The sequence below is a fragment of the Salvelinus sp. IW2-2015 genome, linkage group LG13, assembly GCF_002910315.2.
Source record: "Salvelinus sp. IW2-2015 linkage group LG13, ASM291031v2, whole genome shotgun sequence".
NCBI classification, from domain to species: domain Eukaryota; kingdom Metazoa; phylum Chordata; class Actinopteri; order Salmoniformes; family Salmonidae; genus Salvelinus; species Salvelinus sp. IW2-2015.
The window spans coordinates 13,514,458-13,527,770 of record NC_036853.1 but is presented as its reverse complement, the minus strand read 5'-3'; the positions used below and the strand labels follow the sequence as shown (position 1 = coordinate 13,527,770).

The window sequence follows — 13,313 nt, the reverse complement described above, 5'->3', positions numbered from 1 at the left end:
TCTTTCAAAGATAATTCGTAAAAATCCATAGAACTTCACAGATCTCTATTGCAAAGGGTTTAAACACTGCTTCCCATGCTTGTTCAATGAACCATAAACAATTAATATACATGTGGAATGGTTGCTAAGACACTAACAGCTTACAGACTGTTGGCAATTAAGGCCACAGTTATGAAAACTTAGGACACTAAAGATGCCGTTCTACTGATGCTGAAAAACACCAAAAGAAAGATGCCCAGGGTCCCTGCATGAATGTGCCTAAGGCATGCTGCAAGGACGCATGAGGACTGCAGATGTGGCCAGGGAAATAAACTGCAATGTCCGTACTGTGAGACGCCTAAGACAGCGCTACAGGGAGACAGGACGGACAGCTGATCGTCCTCGCAGTGGCAGACCACGTATAATAACACCTGCCCAGGATCGGTACATCTGAACATCACACCTGCGGGACAGGTACGGGATGGCAACAACAACTACCAGAGTTACACCAGGAATGCACAATCCCTCCATCAGTGCTCAGACTGTCTGCAATAGGCTGAGAGAGGTTGGACTGAGGGCTTGTAGGCCTGTTGTCTGGTGAGGACCTGCCTTACATCTCCGGCAACAACGTCGCCTATGGGTACAAACTCACCGTCACTGGACCAGACAGGACTGGCAAAAAGTGCTCTTCACTGACGAGTTGCGGTTGTGTCTCACCAGGGGTGATGGTCGGATTCGTGTTTATCGTCGAAGAAATGAGCATTACACCAAGGCCTGTACTCTGGAGGGGGATCGATTTGGAGGTAGAGGGTCCGTCATGGTCTGGGGCGGTGTGTCACAGCATCATCGGATTGAGCTTGTTGTCATTGCAGGAAATCAACGCTGTGCGTTACAGGGAAGACATCCTCCTCCCTCATGTGGTACCCTTCCTGCAGGCTCATCCTAACATGACCCTCCAGCATGACAATGTCACAAGCCATACTGCTAGTTCTGTTTGTGATTTCCTGCAAGACAGGAATGTCAGTGTTCTTCCATGGCCAGCAAAGAGCCCAGATCTCAATCCCATTGAGCAAGTCTGGGACCAGTTGGATAGGAGGGTGAGGGCTAGGGCCATTCCCCCCAGAAATGTCCGGGAACTTGCAGGTGCCTTGATGGAAGAGTGGGGTAACATCTCACAGCAAGAAAGGGCAAATATAGTGCAGTCCATGAGGAGATGCACTGCAGTGCTTAATGCAGCTGGTGGCCACACCAGATACTGACTGTTACTTTTGATTTTGACCCCCCCTTTGTTCAGGGGACACATTATTCAATTTATGTTAGTCACATGTCTGTGGAACTTGTTCAGTTTATTTCTCAGTTGTTGAATCTTGTTATGTTCATACAAATATTTTTACTTGTTAGGTTTGCTGAAAATAAACGCAGTTGACAGTGAGAGGACATTTCTTTTTTTGATGAGTTTAGTTACTGTTGCTTCATCAAATAATTAACCAGAACTACTGGCGCCTTTGGTCTTTCATCAGTTACATATACTTTTATAGGAGTTTATATTGCTTGTAGTTTAAAAAGAAATCCACCCACTAATAACTCATTCGCCACAAAAAAAAAACGAATGTTTAAGGCCCAATACACTAGAATGAGTCTCAGGAGTGAATTCACTCAAATTTAACAGAATAGGTGCAAACAGAAAAATAATTACAGGAGAATTAGACAATTTTGTCATCACTGCTGCAGGCGAAGAGTTAGGTCAGACAGACGGTTAATAACAGACAAATGTGTCAAACCGTTCGTCCCCTCAAAGTTAATACAAACTTTTGACGGTAAAAAGTCAGGAGAGTTTCATACATAAAACTAAGAACAAAACTATGGAGGCTCTCCATTGTTAACGTATGAACACCATTGAAAAAACATTGGCCTACTCGTTTTTGAAGGATACAAAATCTGTCTGTACGGCCCCTTACAAATCTTCTAGACTAGGGGTGTGCCGAGTACTCGGGCAAAACCAGCATCGTAATGGATATGATTAAATACGATTATGACCAGTATTTTTTGTAATTATCTGTGATGGGAAAACAGTAATCCGCATCTTTCACTCAGTGTGAAGAGCTATTGGCTAGTTATTCTGTCTGTAAAGGAATGGGCGGGGTATTGTTTGAGACTGCTACAACAAATTGCATTAAAACGAGCCGCTCTTCCTCTGTGGCGCGTCTCTAAGTCTCCCCTTCTCCAAACATTGTGTAGGAATCCGAATCTGTAGCTAGTCATTGTTGTTCAATCTAGTTATTTCCTGTCGACTTTGCTGAAGCCATATTCTTGTATTTATCTGTCTACTTCGCGTAGTTTAGTAAGCCTACTTTGTCGGTCCTTATTATTCCATTGCTAATGATGTCTGTCGTTATGTCGCGATCCAAGCCCATGCTTGCTATTATTTATTCTCACCCAGGCATGTTTACAGAGCAACACATCAGAGAATAAAAATGACAAAATATAGATTGTACAGATGTGACATATCAGGAGAGAAAAGTTTTGCTCCTCTTAAAAGTTAAACAATATATGGAGCAAGCGAATTAGCCTAACTTCATCTAAATCTGTGTCTGGAATAAATGCATTCAGGCATTAGGCTATTTATTTGCATAATTTGTTAATAATTGAATAGGAAAGTAAATCGTGTGTATTTTCATCTGTTGGGGTCGTTTAGGAACATAACGATTCGCTCTGAGATGCACTCAGTGAGAGCAGTATTGCACACTATACTGAGTTATGATGGTTAGAATTAAAGACCTGTTGAGTTAACTGTTCGTTAAGCACCCCTGTTCCATCGAGGAGGGATCTCAGAACTGTAATGTACATTCTGCTTTCAACTGACTTATCTGAAATAATCTAGAGCAGGGGTAATCAACTCTTACCCCACGAGGTCCGGAGCCTGCTGGTTTTCTGTTCTACCTGATAATTAACTGCACCCACCTGGTGTCCCAGGTTGAAATCAGTCCCTGGAGGGAAGCAGTGGAACTGATTTCAATGTCCAGAGTTGAGTGTGAGGGGTATGCCGATCTCGTCATACTCGTAATCATATCCATTGTATCACACTTGATATTCGTAATCGGATTTACTCGTGATCGGAAGTGCCCTTTTTTAAAATGCCGGTAAAGCCTATAGCTAGTGATAGGACGATTGATACCGAAGCTCCGTTACGGTCTTCAAAGCATTACTGATCCGATACAATGTAATGATGCTCGTTTCAAAGTAACATTATCGCGTGATCAATGACGTCTGAAGCTTTGCTTGATCACCGTGCATTTTCAAACTGCTTGTTGAGAAATACGAGATCGCACTGATTTCGCAGTAGTACCGGGGGTGCCATCTTTGATTCCAAGTTGTTTTCAAACACTGACCTCTACTGGACACCGTACTTAGAAATCTAGTTAGGATTTTTTGTTAAATAGTGCACTTGAACTGTAGCGCAGCAGGTAAGATTGGGGGACCATAGAACACTCAAACAGGGTATGGGGTCAAATCCCAGGGAAGGCACCATTTAAACAAATATTTAATGTGAAATCTAACTTCCTGCACATTGTTGTTCAAATAATTGGTTTTATTTAGTAGAATATAAGCTCGTCTTAAGCATCCTAAATGCCATAGATTTCGTTTTTCAAAAATAGTAAACTTGAAGGCAAAAAAAGGGAAGCACAATGTAAGATGCAAACCTGTTATTCTAAAGCCTTCTTCACACTGCAGTTAATGCTCAAAGCAGTTTTGTTTTTCAAATCTGTTTTGGACTACTGAATGTCACTCAGAAGTTATGTAGCAAGCTAAGGTGACAATGCCTGCCATGTCGTTTCCCAGTTGCTTTGAATGTTCAAACTCATTAGGGTAAGAACGTCTTATTCTTTGAGGCTTTAAGTGATCCAACTTTCAAAACACGTCATTTTTGGCTAGACAGCAGTCAACTAGCTAGCTGCTTAGCTCTCTAGCATATTCACTAATTTGACAACAACAAGTTAGTTAGCTACCACATGTTCTTTTCAAACTGTCAGAGTAGCTAGCAAGCAACAAGATATGCTAAATAAGTCTGAAAACCACTCGGGGCAAATAAATCAGACAAGTCACATGACCAGGAATGAGATTTGTATCTGACTTCAAACCACCTACGAAGGTAGTTTGAAATGTGGCTTGAAATATCCTATTCCATGTGATTTTTGGCTGTTCAGACTGCAGGAAAAATAATAGATTCAAATTGCATATGCAAATAAATAGGATGAGCCACTTCAAACTGCCAATGTGAACAAGGCTTAACTGATTGTAGGCTACTAAGGCCTGCGACTAACCACTGTGCCATGGAGTTTGATGAATATTGTGGTGGGTGGGGTGGGCAGGGCACTTTTGAACATCTAGCCTCTGCCCTGTTCCAGTTTTCAGGGGAAATGGAAAGAGCCTGTGACAACTTCCACTTTTGGATGTTATCAAGTCGACACTCCATCTGAAATCTACATTAACTGGATTGGTTGAGCAGTGTAGAAGATAAACTTCCAACTGTTTTCTCATCAAGACCAGTATGTAAGAGATCTAGTTTCAGACGTTTCTTTTATGCCTGCTACGTTAGGTTCGTTAACATCAAACACATTTATTGCTGACGCGCAGATGTCACTAATGGGCATTGAGTTAAGCTCAGAGTAATGAACTGTTTTTTTGGCAAAATTTGCTGCAAGCCTCAAAGGCTTCACTAATCATAACCAAAGTTCGTCCTATTAACCACTGGTTGACAAAAGTTCCAAATAGCTTGCAAATGCCAAAGCCATCGTTTTACCCAAGGGGCAAGCTGGTCACTGTCAAATATATAGCTTACATAGACTTACTGTGCACTTCACATTTTCACCCTGTCCACTCTCGCATACCTTTACTTCTGCCGTTCAGTTACCTATTTCTAACATCACAACAGTCTCATCTATGAACAAGCATACACACAACCAACACTGCTTTATTCAATAGCATACAAAAGCCTGCCAAGAAAACAGCCCAGTTGACATCTTCAGACCTAACCTCGTCCCTAGGCTCAATTGTAGAGCCCAATAAAATCCTTGATGCGAAGAACGCAGACGGTTCACGGAATCCAGACATTAAAATGGAATTCAACAATAAATGGAATTGAACTCAGCAGAAATCAGCTAAACGCATTTGTCATGTGAGGATCCGAATGGGTCAGATCAGCTTGGCAATGGATGACAGTAACCAGACCTTCTCTCACCGACAGAAGAGGGGAGGGAACTGTGTCAGTTTGACAGCTCATACCCTGTCATAAATTAACAGAGAGGAGATCCTGAGAGGTCTCAGGATCAACCAAAGGAATGGCTTTGTTAACCTCTCTGGGGTAGGTGGGACGCAATCGTCCCACCTGGCCAATAGCCAGGGAAAATACAGAGCGCCATATTCAAATAAAATGATATAAAAATCAAACTTTCATTAAATCACACATGTAAGATACCAAATTAAAGCTACACTCGTTGTGAATCCAGCCAACATGTCAGATTTCAAAAAGGCTTTTCGGCAAAAGCATAAGATGCTATTATCTGATGATAGCACAACAGTAAACAAAGAGAGTAGCATATTTCAACACTGCATGCACGACACAAAACGCAGAAAAAAAAATAGAACTCATGCCTTACCTTTGACGAACTTCTTTTGTTGGCACTCCAATATGTCCCATAAACATCACAAATGGTCCTTTTGTTCGATTAATTCCGTCGATATATATCCAAAATGTCAATTTATTTGGCGCGTTTCATCCAGAAAAACAGTTTCCAACTTGCGCAACGTCACTACAAAATATCTCAAAAGTTACATGTAAACTTTACCAAAACATTTCAAACTACTTTTGTAACACAACGTTAGGTATTTTTAAACGTTAATAATCGATCAAATTGAAGACGGGATGATCTGTGTTCAATACAAAAAGAAAACAAACTGACGCAACTTTTCTGGTAATGTGCCTCAAACAATTTACTTCAAGTGACTCTCATTTAAGATGGCCATACTTCTTCATCACACAAAGGAAAAACCTCGACCAATTTCCAAAGACTGGTGACATCCAGTGGAAGCGGTAGGAACTGCAAACGAGTTCCTTAGAAATCTGGTGTCCCAATTAAAACTAATTGAAAAGACAGTGACCTCAAAAAATAAAAAGTTCTGAATGGTTTGTCCTCTGGGTTTTGCCTGCTACATAAGTTCTGTTATACTCACAGACATGATTCAAACAGTTTTAGAAACTTCTGAGTGTTTTCTATCCAAATCTACTAATAATATGCATATCTTATATTCTGGGGATGAGTAGCAGGCAGTTGAATTTGGGCATGCTATTTATCCAAAAGTGAAAATGCTTCCTCCTACCCCGAAGAAGTTAACAGGCTTTTCCCACCAAAACTCTAACACGTTCAACAAGTGAATACTGGAACAATATTTCTAACATAATATTAATGTTGGGAATGGTCGGGGAAAACTAATGTCATATTGGTTTTTATTTTGTGATGTCATTAAAAAGGTTAAAGGAAATACTGTAACTTGGAAAGTATATCCCCTTTATCTGTCAAGCTTCCACCCTTAACGTTGTATATGAAATATGATTAAAGTATTTCTTGAGATAGGAATGATTTTAGGAGCCATAAATTCTCTTGTCTTCTACAAACTGCGCAAAGTAATAAGCCACGCCCCGAGTGAGGTTAGAGAGCATGTCAGCCTGATGGAACCGCCCATTTCGAAAGAGAGCATAAAAAAGGTTCACTGTTATAAGCTAACTTTTTTTGATGAATTTAAGCCCTGGAATTTGGTGGAATCTTTGCAACCCTACCTGCTTGTGACCAGAGTATGAAAGGGGGAGGGTATGTGTTATAATCAAATATTTGCAGAATTAGTCAGAAGAAATCTGGCCGGTGGACGAGATCTCTGTCAAACCCATCTGGTTTTACAGCGCCTCAGAATAGGACTTGAATTGAGGCTATGGCGGGGGCAGATGAAACGACCGCAGATTTTAATTGGCTGATCCCTGTCATCGCCATCTAACAACCCCTTAGAACCCCCCCCCCCCAACAACCTTCTTGGATCTGCAAAAACCCCAGCCTTATGATTCAGTACTACACAAATGGGTTTATTTATTTACTAGCTAACTAAATAATGACACAGAATAAACACACTTAATGCATGAGAAAAAGGTCCTTGGTGGACTGACCACATGGCAGCTAGTTACACAATGACATGGAGTGAGAAAAAGACACTTATCGTTGATACATTTTAGACACTTCTCACAGTAATCGTATACTTTACACACGAACCGCCGCCCGTTTGGAATAAGAAATCATGAATGTATTTACATGCGAGTGCCTTTGTTCGCCCTTTGTCTCTGTCGGAACCAGCCCTCCTTAGGAATGTTGTTGGCCTTTCAGCAGCATGCTTGTATGGCTCTCTGATTGTCAGAACGGGGTCTCCCCTTTCCCATCTTCTACTGTTGTTCACTCTGGAAGATTCTCCTTGGAAGATAAGCTAGCCAGCCGTGTCGATGGTTCCCTCTGAGAGTAGCATACTATGGAGATTTGAGAAGAGTAGTACAGTAGGAGGATTTGAAGAGTAGTAGGATGGTCCCACTAAAATGTGCTTTTCTAGATATTTGGCTTAGGACAGCTAATCGGCCGTACCAGTAATTGTCAGAGAGGGGAGTTTTCTCCTCTCCACCTCCTGTTGATAGTCAGAGTTTAAACCACTTTACATGCGCAGCTGCAGCCTGGCGATGTTTTGGTCTGGGAGGTGAGTTTTATTTTTCTTCACCTCATGTTGAGGTTCAAAGTTCCAACCATTTCGAACGTGTAGATACACTCCACTCTTTTCTGGTCTAATGTTAATTCTTAACCTATTTTGTGGGATACATAAGGCAATTCTAGGTCTTGTGGCATATTCTGGTTAAACTATCCAAAATTCAATGGAATTACAACCCTCTGCATGCACAGTGCATTCTTCCATCACATGTGAAGTGCACTCTTCCATCACATGTTCAGCTGATTCTCAAGATCTTGCACACTAATGAGATGCTACATGCTTTCTGGTAAGTTGATTACAATACTGGGTGGGGTGAATATATTTTATAAATGACATACATTATCTTTTGTTAAGTAGTAAATAGTAGCCTACAGCAAAATGTGTTTAAATCATTTCCAACTTGTTAACAATTTCTGCTAGATAGTTTTTGCTACAATGTGGGTTTTAGCTTGCTTGAGCCTGCTAAATGAGGAGTGTTAAATTCACCCATTTCCATACATGTTTCATTTTAAAACATTTCTTACAAAAAGGAGTTGTTTAATCTAACTGCTTAACTATTTATCTGTACATGGAATTGTATTTGAGGGTTTTTTAATAAAAAATGTTCACTCATCTTTACAGGAAAATGACACGTGCACTAACTGATGTGTGGAGACATTTCACTGCAGCTAATGTAGAAGGAAAAGCTGTGTACATTTGCAAATACTGTGAAGAATGCAACAAAGATGGGGAATCATCAGGCCAAGTGCATAAAGTTCCCTCAGCGCTCACAACAAGCAACCTCTGACAAAAGTCCCTCTACTTCTATTCGAGGTGAAAATTATGAATCAGACACCTTATCGATAACAACAGCTCATGGTCCTCCTGGAATCAGAAGTTGTTTTTGACTCAATGGAGGAAAGTAGTCAGAGAAATGCTGATGAATGTCATGCAAGAGCTGTGTATGCAACCTGTTCACCTCTGATGCTCACAGGCAATGTGTATTGGAAGAGATTTCTGAACGTTCTTCACCTAGCATACACCCCTCCAACCAGACATGCGTTATCTACTAATTTGCTGGATGCAGAGTTCAACAGAGTTCAAGTGAAGGTCAAGCAAATCATAGAGAAAGCAGACTATTGCAATCATCTCTGATGGGTGGTCGAATGTTCGTGGGCAAGGAATAATTAACTACATAATCTCCACCCCTCAACCAGTATTCTACAAGAGAACAGACACAGCGGTCTATACATTGCAGATGAGCTGAAGGCAGTCATCATTGACCTTGGACCACAGAAGGTATTTGCACTGGTGACAGAATGCTGCCTGGTCATGAAGGCTGCTTGGTCATGTCACACCCATTGGCTGTGCTGCTCATGCATTGAATCTGCTCCTCAAGGACATCATGGCACTGAAAACAATGGATACACTCTACAAGAGAGCCAAGGAAATGGTTAGGTACGTGAAGGGTCATCAAGTTATCAGAAATCTACCTCACCAAGCAAAGTGAGAAGAAGAATAAGCGCACCACATTGAAGCTGCCCAGCATTGTCATGTTTGACAGTCTCCTGGAAGGGAAGGAGTCTCTCCAAGAAATGGCCATATCCCAGTCTGCTGATATGGACAGCCCTATCAAGAGGATCCTCCTGGATGATGCATTTTGAGAGAGGTAAGCAGCCTGAAACTCCTGAAACCTATAGCAGTTGCCATTGCACGGATTGAGGAAGACAATGCCATCCTGTCTGATGTTCAGACTCTATTTGCAGATGTAAGAGAAGAAATCCCTACTGCCCTGCCCACTTCACTGTTGCTCCAAGCAGAGGAAACTGCAGTTCTGAAATACATCAAAAAGCGTGAAGACTTCTGCCTGAAGCCCATACACGCCACAGCATACATGTTGGACCCCAAGTATGCTGGCAAGATAATCCTTTCTGATAATCCTTTCTTTCTCAACAAGGCCTATGGTGTCATCACCACTGTGTCTCGCCACCTTGGCCCGGATGAGGGCATGGTTCTTGGCAGTCTTCGAAGGTACACCTCCATGCAAGGGCTTTGGGATGGAGATGCAGTATGGCAGTCGTACCAACATATCTCATCAGCCACCTGGTGGAGCTGAGGCTCTTTCCCCTGTTGCCTCCAGCCTCCTCCAAATCCCAACAACATCAGCCGCCTCAGAGCGCAACTGGTCCTTGTTTGGGAACACACACACCAAAGCACGCAACAGGCTGATCAATACAAGGGTTGAAAAATTGGTGGCCTTCCGGGCAAATTTGAGGCTTTTTAGGCTGACAGCGAGCCATCTTCAACATGGTTGGAAAGTGACAGTAAAGATAAGGCCTCAGGGTCTGATGTTCAAGAGGTGGACATTGAGGATGTCCAGGGAGAAGACATGGAAGCCTGAGAGGAAGATAACCAAAACTTTAGTTTCCAGACTATCATTTTACTGATGCATGTTGAAAAATATTTTTGGGAGATCCGATGGATCATTGTGGATCATTCAATATTCCCTTTCTTTTGTTGTTCAGTGAAATCATCCCATGTGAACTCAACTCAATTAAAAGTTCAATTCATAACTACATTTGGGGGAAAAATTATATTGGAAGTATTTAATCATTTGCAATTATGTCTACTTATTATAAGGTAAAATGTTTGTTTCGGTCTCCATATGATATGGTAAATATATCCAATGCAAATAAAAAAAATTTGGAAATGGTATTAATATGAATTTGCATATATTCCCATTAATTCCCACAGAAAGTTTCCACCTCTGAATATTCCCCAAAATGTGCAACCCTACAAGCAGGCCACAAAAAGTAATCAAACCAGAGTTAGTTTTACACATGGATGCTAAAATTATGGGTAATGACTCAGGACAATCAATTCTGCTTGGCAGCTCATTCCTGTATTTCTAGTTTGCAGAGACAGGGCCTGATAATACAGAAAATCAAAAAGAGAATGTTTTCCTCCAGAGGATGTCAGTCTATGGTGGAAGAGAAAGTAGTGCAGAAATGTTTTAGTAGACATTTTAAATTTCCTCCTCTGCAGTAAATAGCCTGAATTTGCACCAATGTGGAAGGTCTAGCCAGTTCCGTGGCTTGAGTAGGTTAGAGCCCACTTTGCTTTGAAACTACCATCCCTCACTCACATAACTCAGTCAAAGTAACCAACTCTAACGAAAAATGACAAGCAGCGATGTTTGTAAGTCAATTTGTAAGTTATATCCCGTGGCAACAAGATGAAGTACAAAACAAATCAATGCAGTTTACCTATTCTGTTCCAGACAGGGCTGCCTTGGAGCTGAAACACCGACTCCGGATTGTACTATTAATTTGAGATAAACAAATTTCCTCAACCTAAAATGAATAGTCTTAGCGGGAATCCCCCTCCTAGGGAAGTTCACAATGCAAAAAGGAAACAGGGAAGTACCCCACTTTCAAACTGAATGACCAAGGAAAGTAAAACCAAATTGTTTTGGAACTATTGAACTCAGACTTAAAGCACATCGGATGTGGAAAATGTGGTAGTGACTGTTTGAATAAATTAATTTTGCAGAGGGTTATTGCTAGTGTTTTTACAATAACAGAATTGACTTAAATACCACTGCAAAAAAGGCATAATAAAACGCAATGTTCTTTATTTCACCGATCACATTCTTAAGTAGCATACGGTAATCCCCAGTAACATGTTTGTTTTCAAGAACAAAACAACCGGAGCCTTGAGTCACTCACTGTCGTGCAGCATGTGCCAGGTGATCTAATTACCGTATGATATTCACTACAAAATGTTTTCCAGCTAGATATCTTATAACTATTAAGTTAACTGTCTAAAATGTGCTAAAATTCTCTGCAGTTGTGCATTTGGTTTGCTAATTTAGTAGCTAGTTAGCTATCTAGCTAAGTGGCTAGCTGGCTTCTTCCAAAATCAAGCACTTTCTTGGTAACAGCAGAGAACCCTCTCCTGGATCAAGTGCCTTGCTGGCTAATATTTGTTTTGTGCGTGCAGCAAACTACGTAGCATTTTTGAGTTACTTGTATAGTTTAGGTCAGAAACTGTACTAAATGTTCGCAATGCGCTTGTTCACATACGAGGATTGCTTAGTACTTGTTAGTATTCTGGTAAGTGACGTTTTTAGGGCCTCCTTTACGTTTGAAAAAATAAAATAGTGCTTCTTGTGTGCACTACGGGTAATATCGTATATCCCAGGATGGCACAGGCACAGTATGAAGGTATGGACATCTGGATACCGCCAAACCCTAACCGAAAGTTACAAATTCTAGTACAGAACCATTTTTCATGTTCTAGTATAAAAAAAAGTAACAGTTTCAAAATACCATGCAACACTAGTTAGTAGAGGTCGACCGATTAATCGGAATGGACGATTAATTAGGGCCGATTACAAGTTTTCATAACAATCGGAAATCGGTAATTATGGATTTTTTTTTTTACACCTTTATTTAACTAGGCAAGTCAGTTAAGAACACATTCTTATTTTCAATGACGGCCTAGGAACGGTGGGTTAACTGCCTTGTTCAGGGGCAGAACGACAGATTTTTACCTTTTCAGCTCAGGGATTCAATCTTGCAACCTTACGGTTAACTAGTCCAACGCTCTAAGCACCTGCCTCACGAGGAGCCCGCCTGTTACGCGAATGCAGTAAGAACCCAAGTTAAGTTGCTAGCTAGCATTAAACTTATCTTATAAAAATCAATCAATCATAATCACTAGTTATAACTACACATGGTTGATGATATTACTAGTTTATCTAGCGTGTCCTGCGTTGCATATAATCGATGCAGTGCGCATTCGCGCATTCGCCAGCAGCTCTGCTGTTTATGAATTCAAGCCTATCAACTCCCGAGATTAGGCTGGTGTATCCGATGTGAAATGGCTAGCTAGGTAGCGGGGTGCGCGCTAATAGCGTTTCAAACGAGATAAAAATGTATGACAATGTAATGAGACGGACACTTTTTACATCATGTAGGTTTCTATGATCAAATAGCCTAACCTAATTGGAGCTCAATAAAATAAATGCGCTGTCATGTTAACAAAACATTGTAAAACACCTTTTTTTGGTGTTTTACAAACGGTAGGCTTACCACAAATGGGACTGCACCTCAGTAAATCCAGAAAATACTTATTTTCAACGTCTGGGAAAATGTATTTTAAAAACAGCTTTTCAACATAATTTTGCTTTACTGGGACTTTTGGTTTTGCAAGGGGCGCCAGCCCTGAAACCTCCACGCAGTTGCGTGCACACATTTAAATGGGTTTTTATAGTAAATACATGTAATTTAACCATAAAAATGTATTACCTGTTAATGTGACCCTCCTGTAGGTTCACTCCAATCCCTGTTGTAATTAACCTGATTCAGCTTATAACCAGCTAATTAGTCAGGTGCGCTAGAGTGGGGTTGGAGTGAAAACCTACAGGACAGTAGCTCTCCAGGAACAGGGTTGGAAAGCCCTATACTATATGTAGCCCATGTATCTGATGCGGTCTGACCAAGTATGGCATGCGGTACGACATGCCATACTCTTTTTGGTCAGACAGCATCACACAT

The 13,313-nt window shown here is 41.0% G+C and overlaps 1 protein-coding gene across 2 annotated transcripts in view; it reads right to left on the bottom strand.

Moving 5' to 3' along the window:
* The window catches only part of LOC111972157 (long-chain-fatty-acid--CoA ligase ACSBG2), a 49,628-nt gene that overhangs the window by 35,062 nt on the left and 1,253 nt on the right, over positions 1 to 13,313 (bottom strand). Inside the window, exon 1 of one of the 2 annotated variants that reach the window (XM_070446134.1) lies at positions 5,637 to 5,764. The exons of the other annotated variant lie outside the window; for it this stretch is intronic. The gene's annotated coding sequence lies outside the window, so the exon portion shown is untranslated. Of the gene's footprint in view, positions 1 to 5,636; positions 5,765 to 13,313 lie in introns of those variants that run through there. 2 annotated transcript variants of the gene reach the window in all.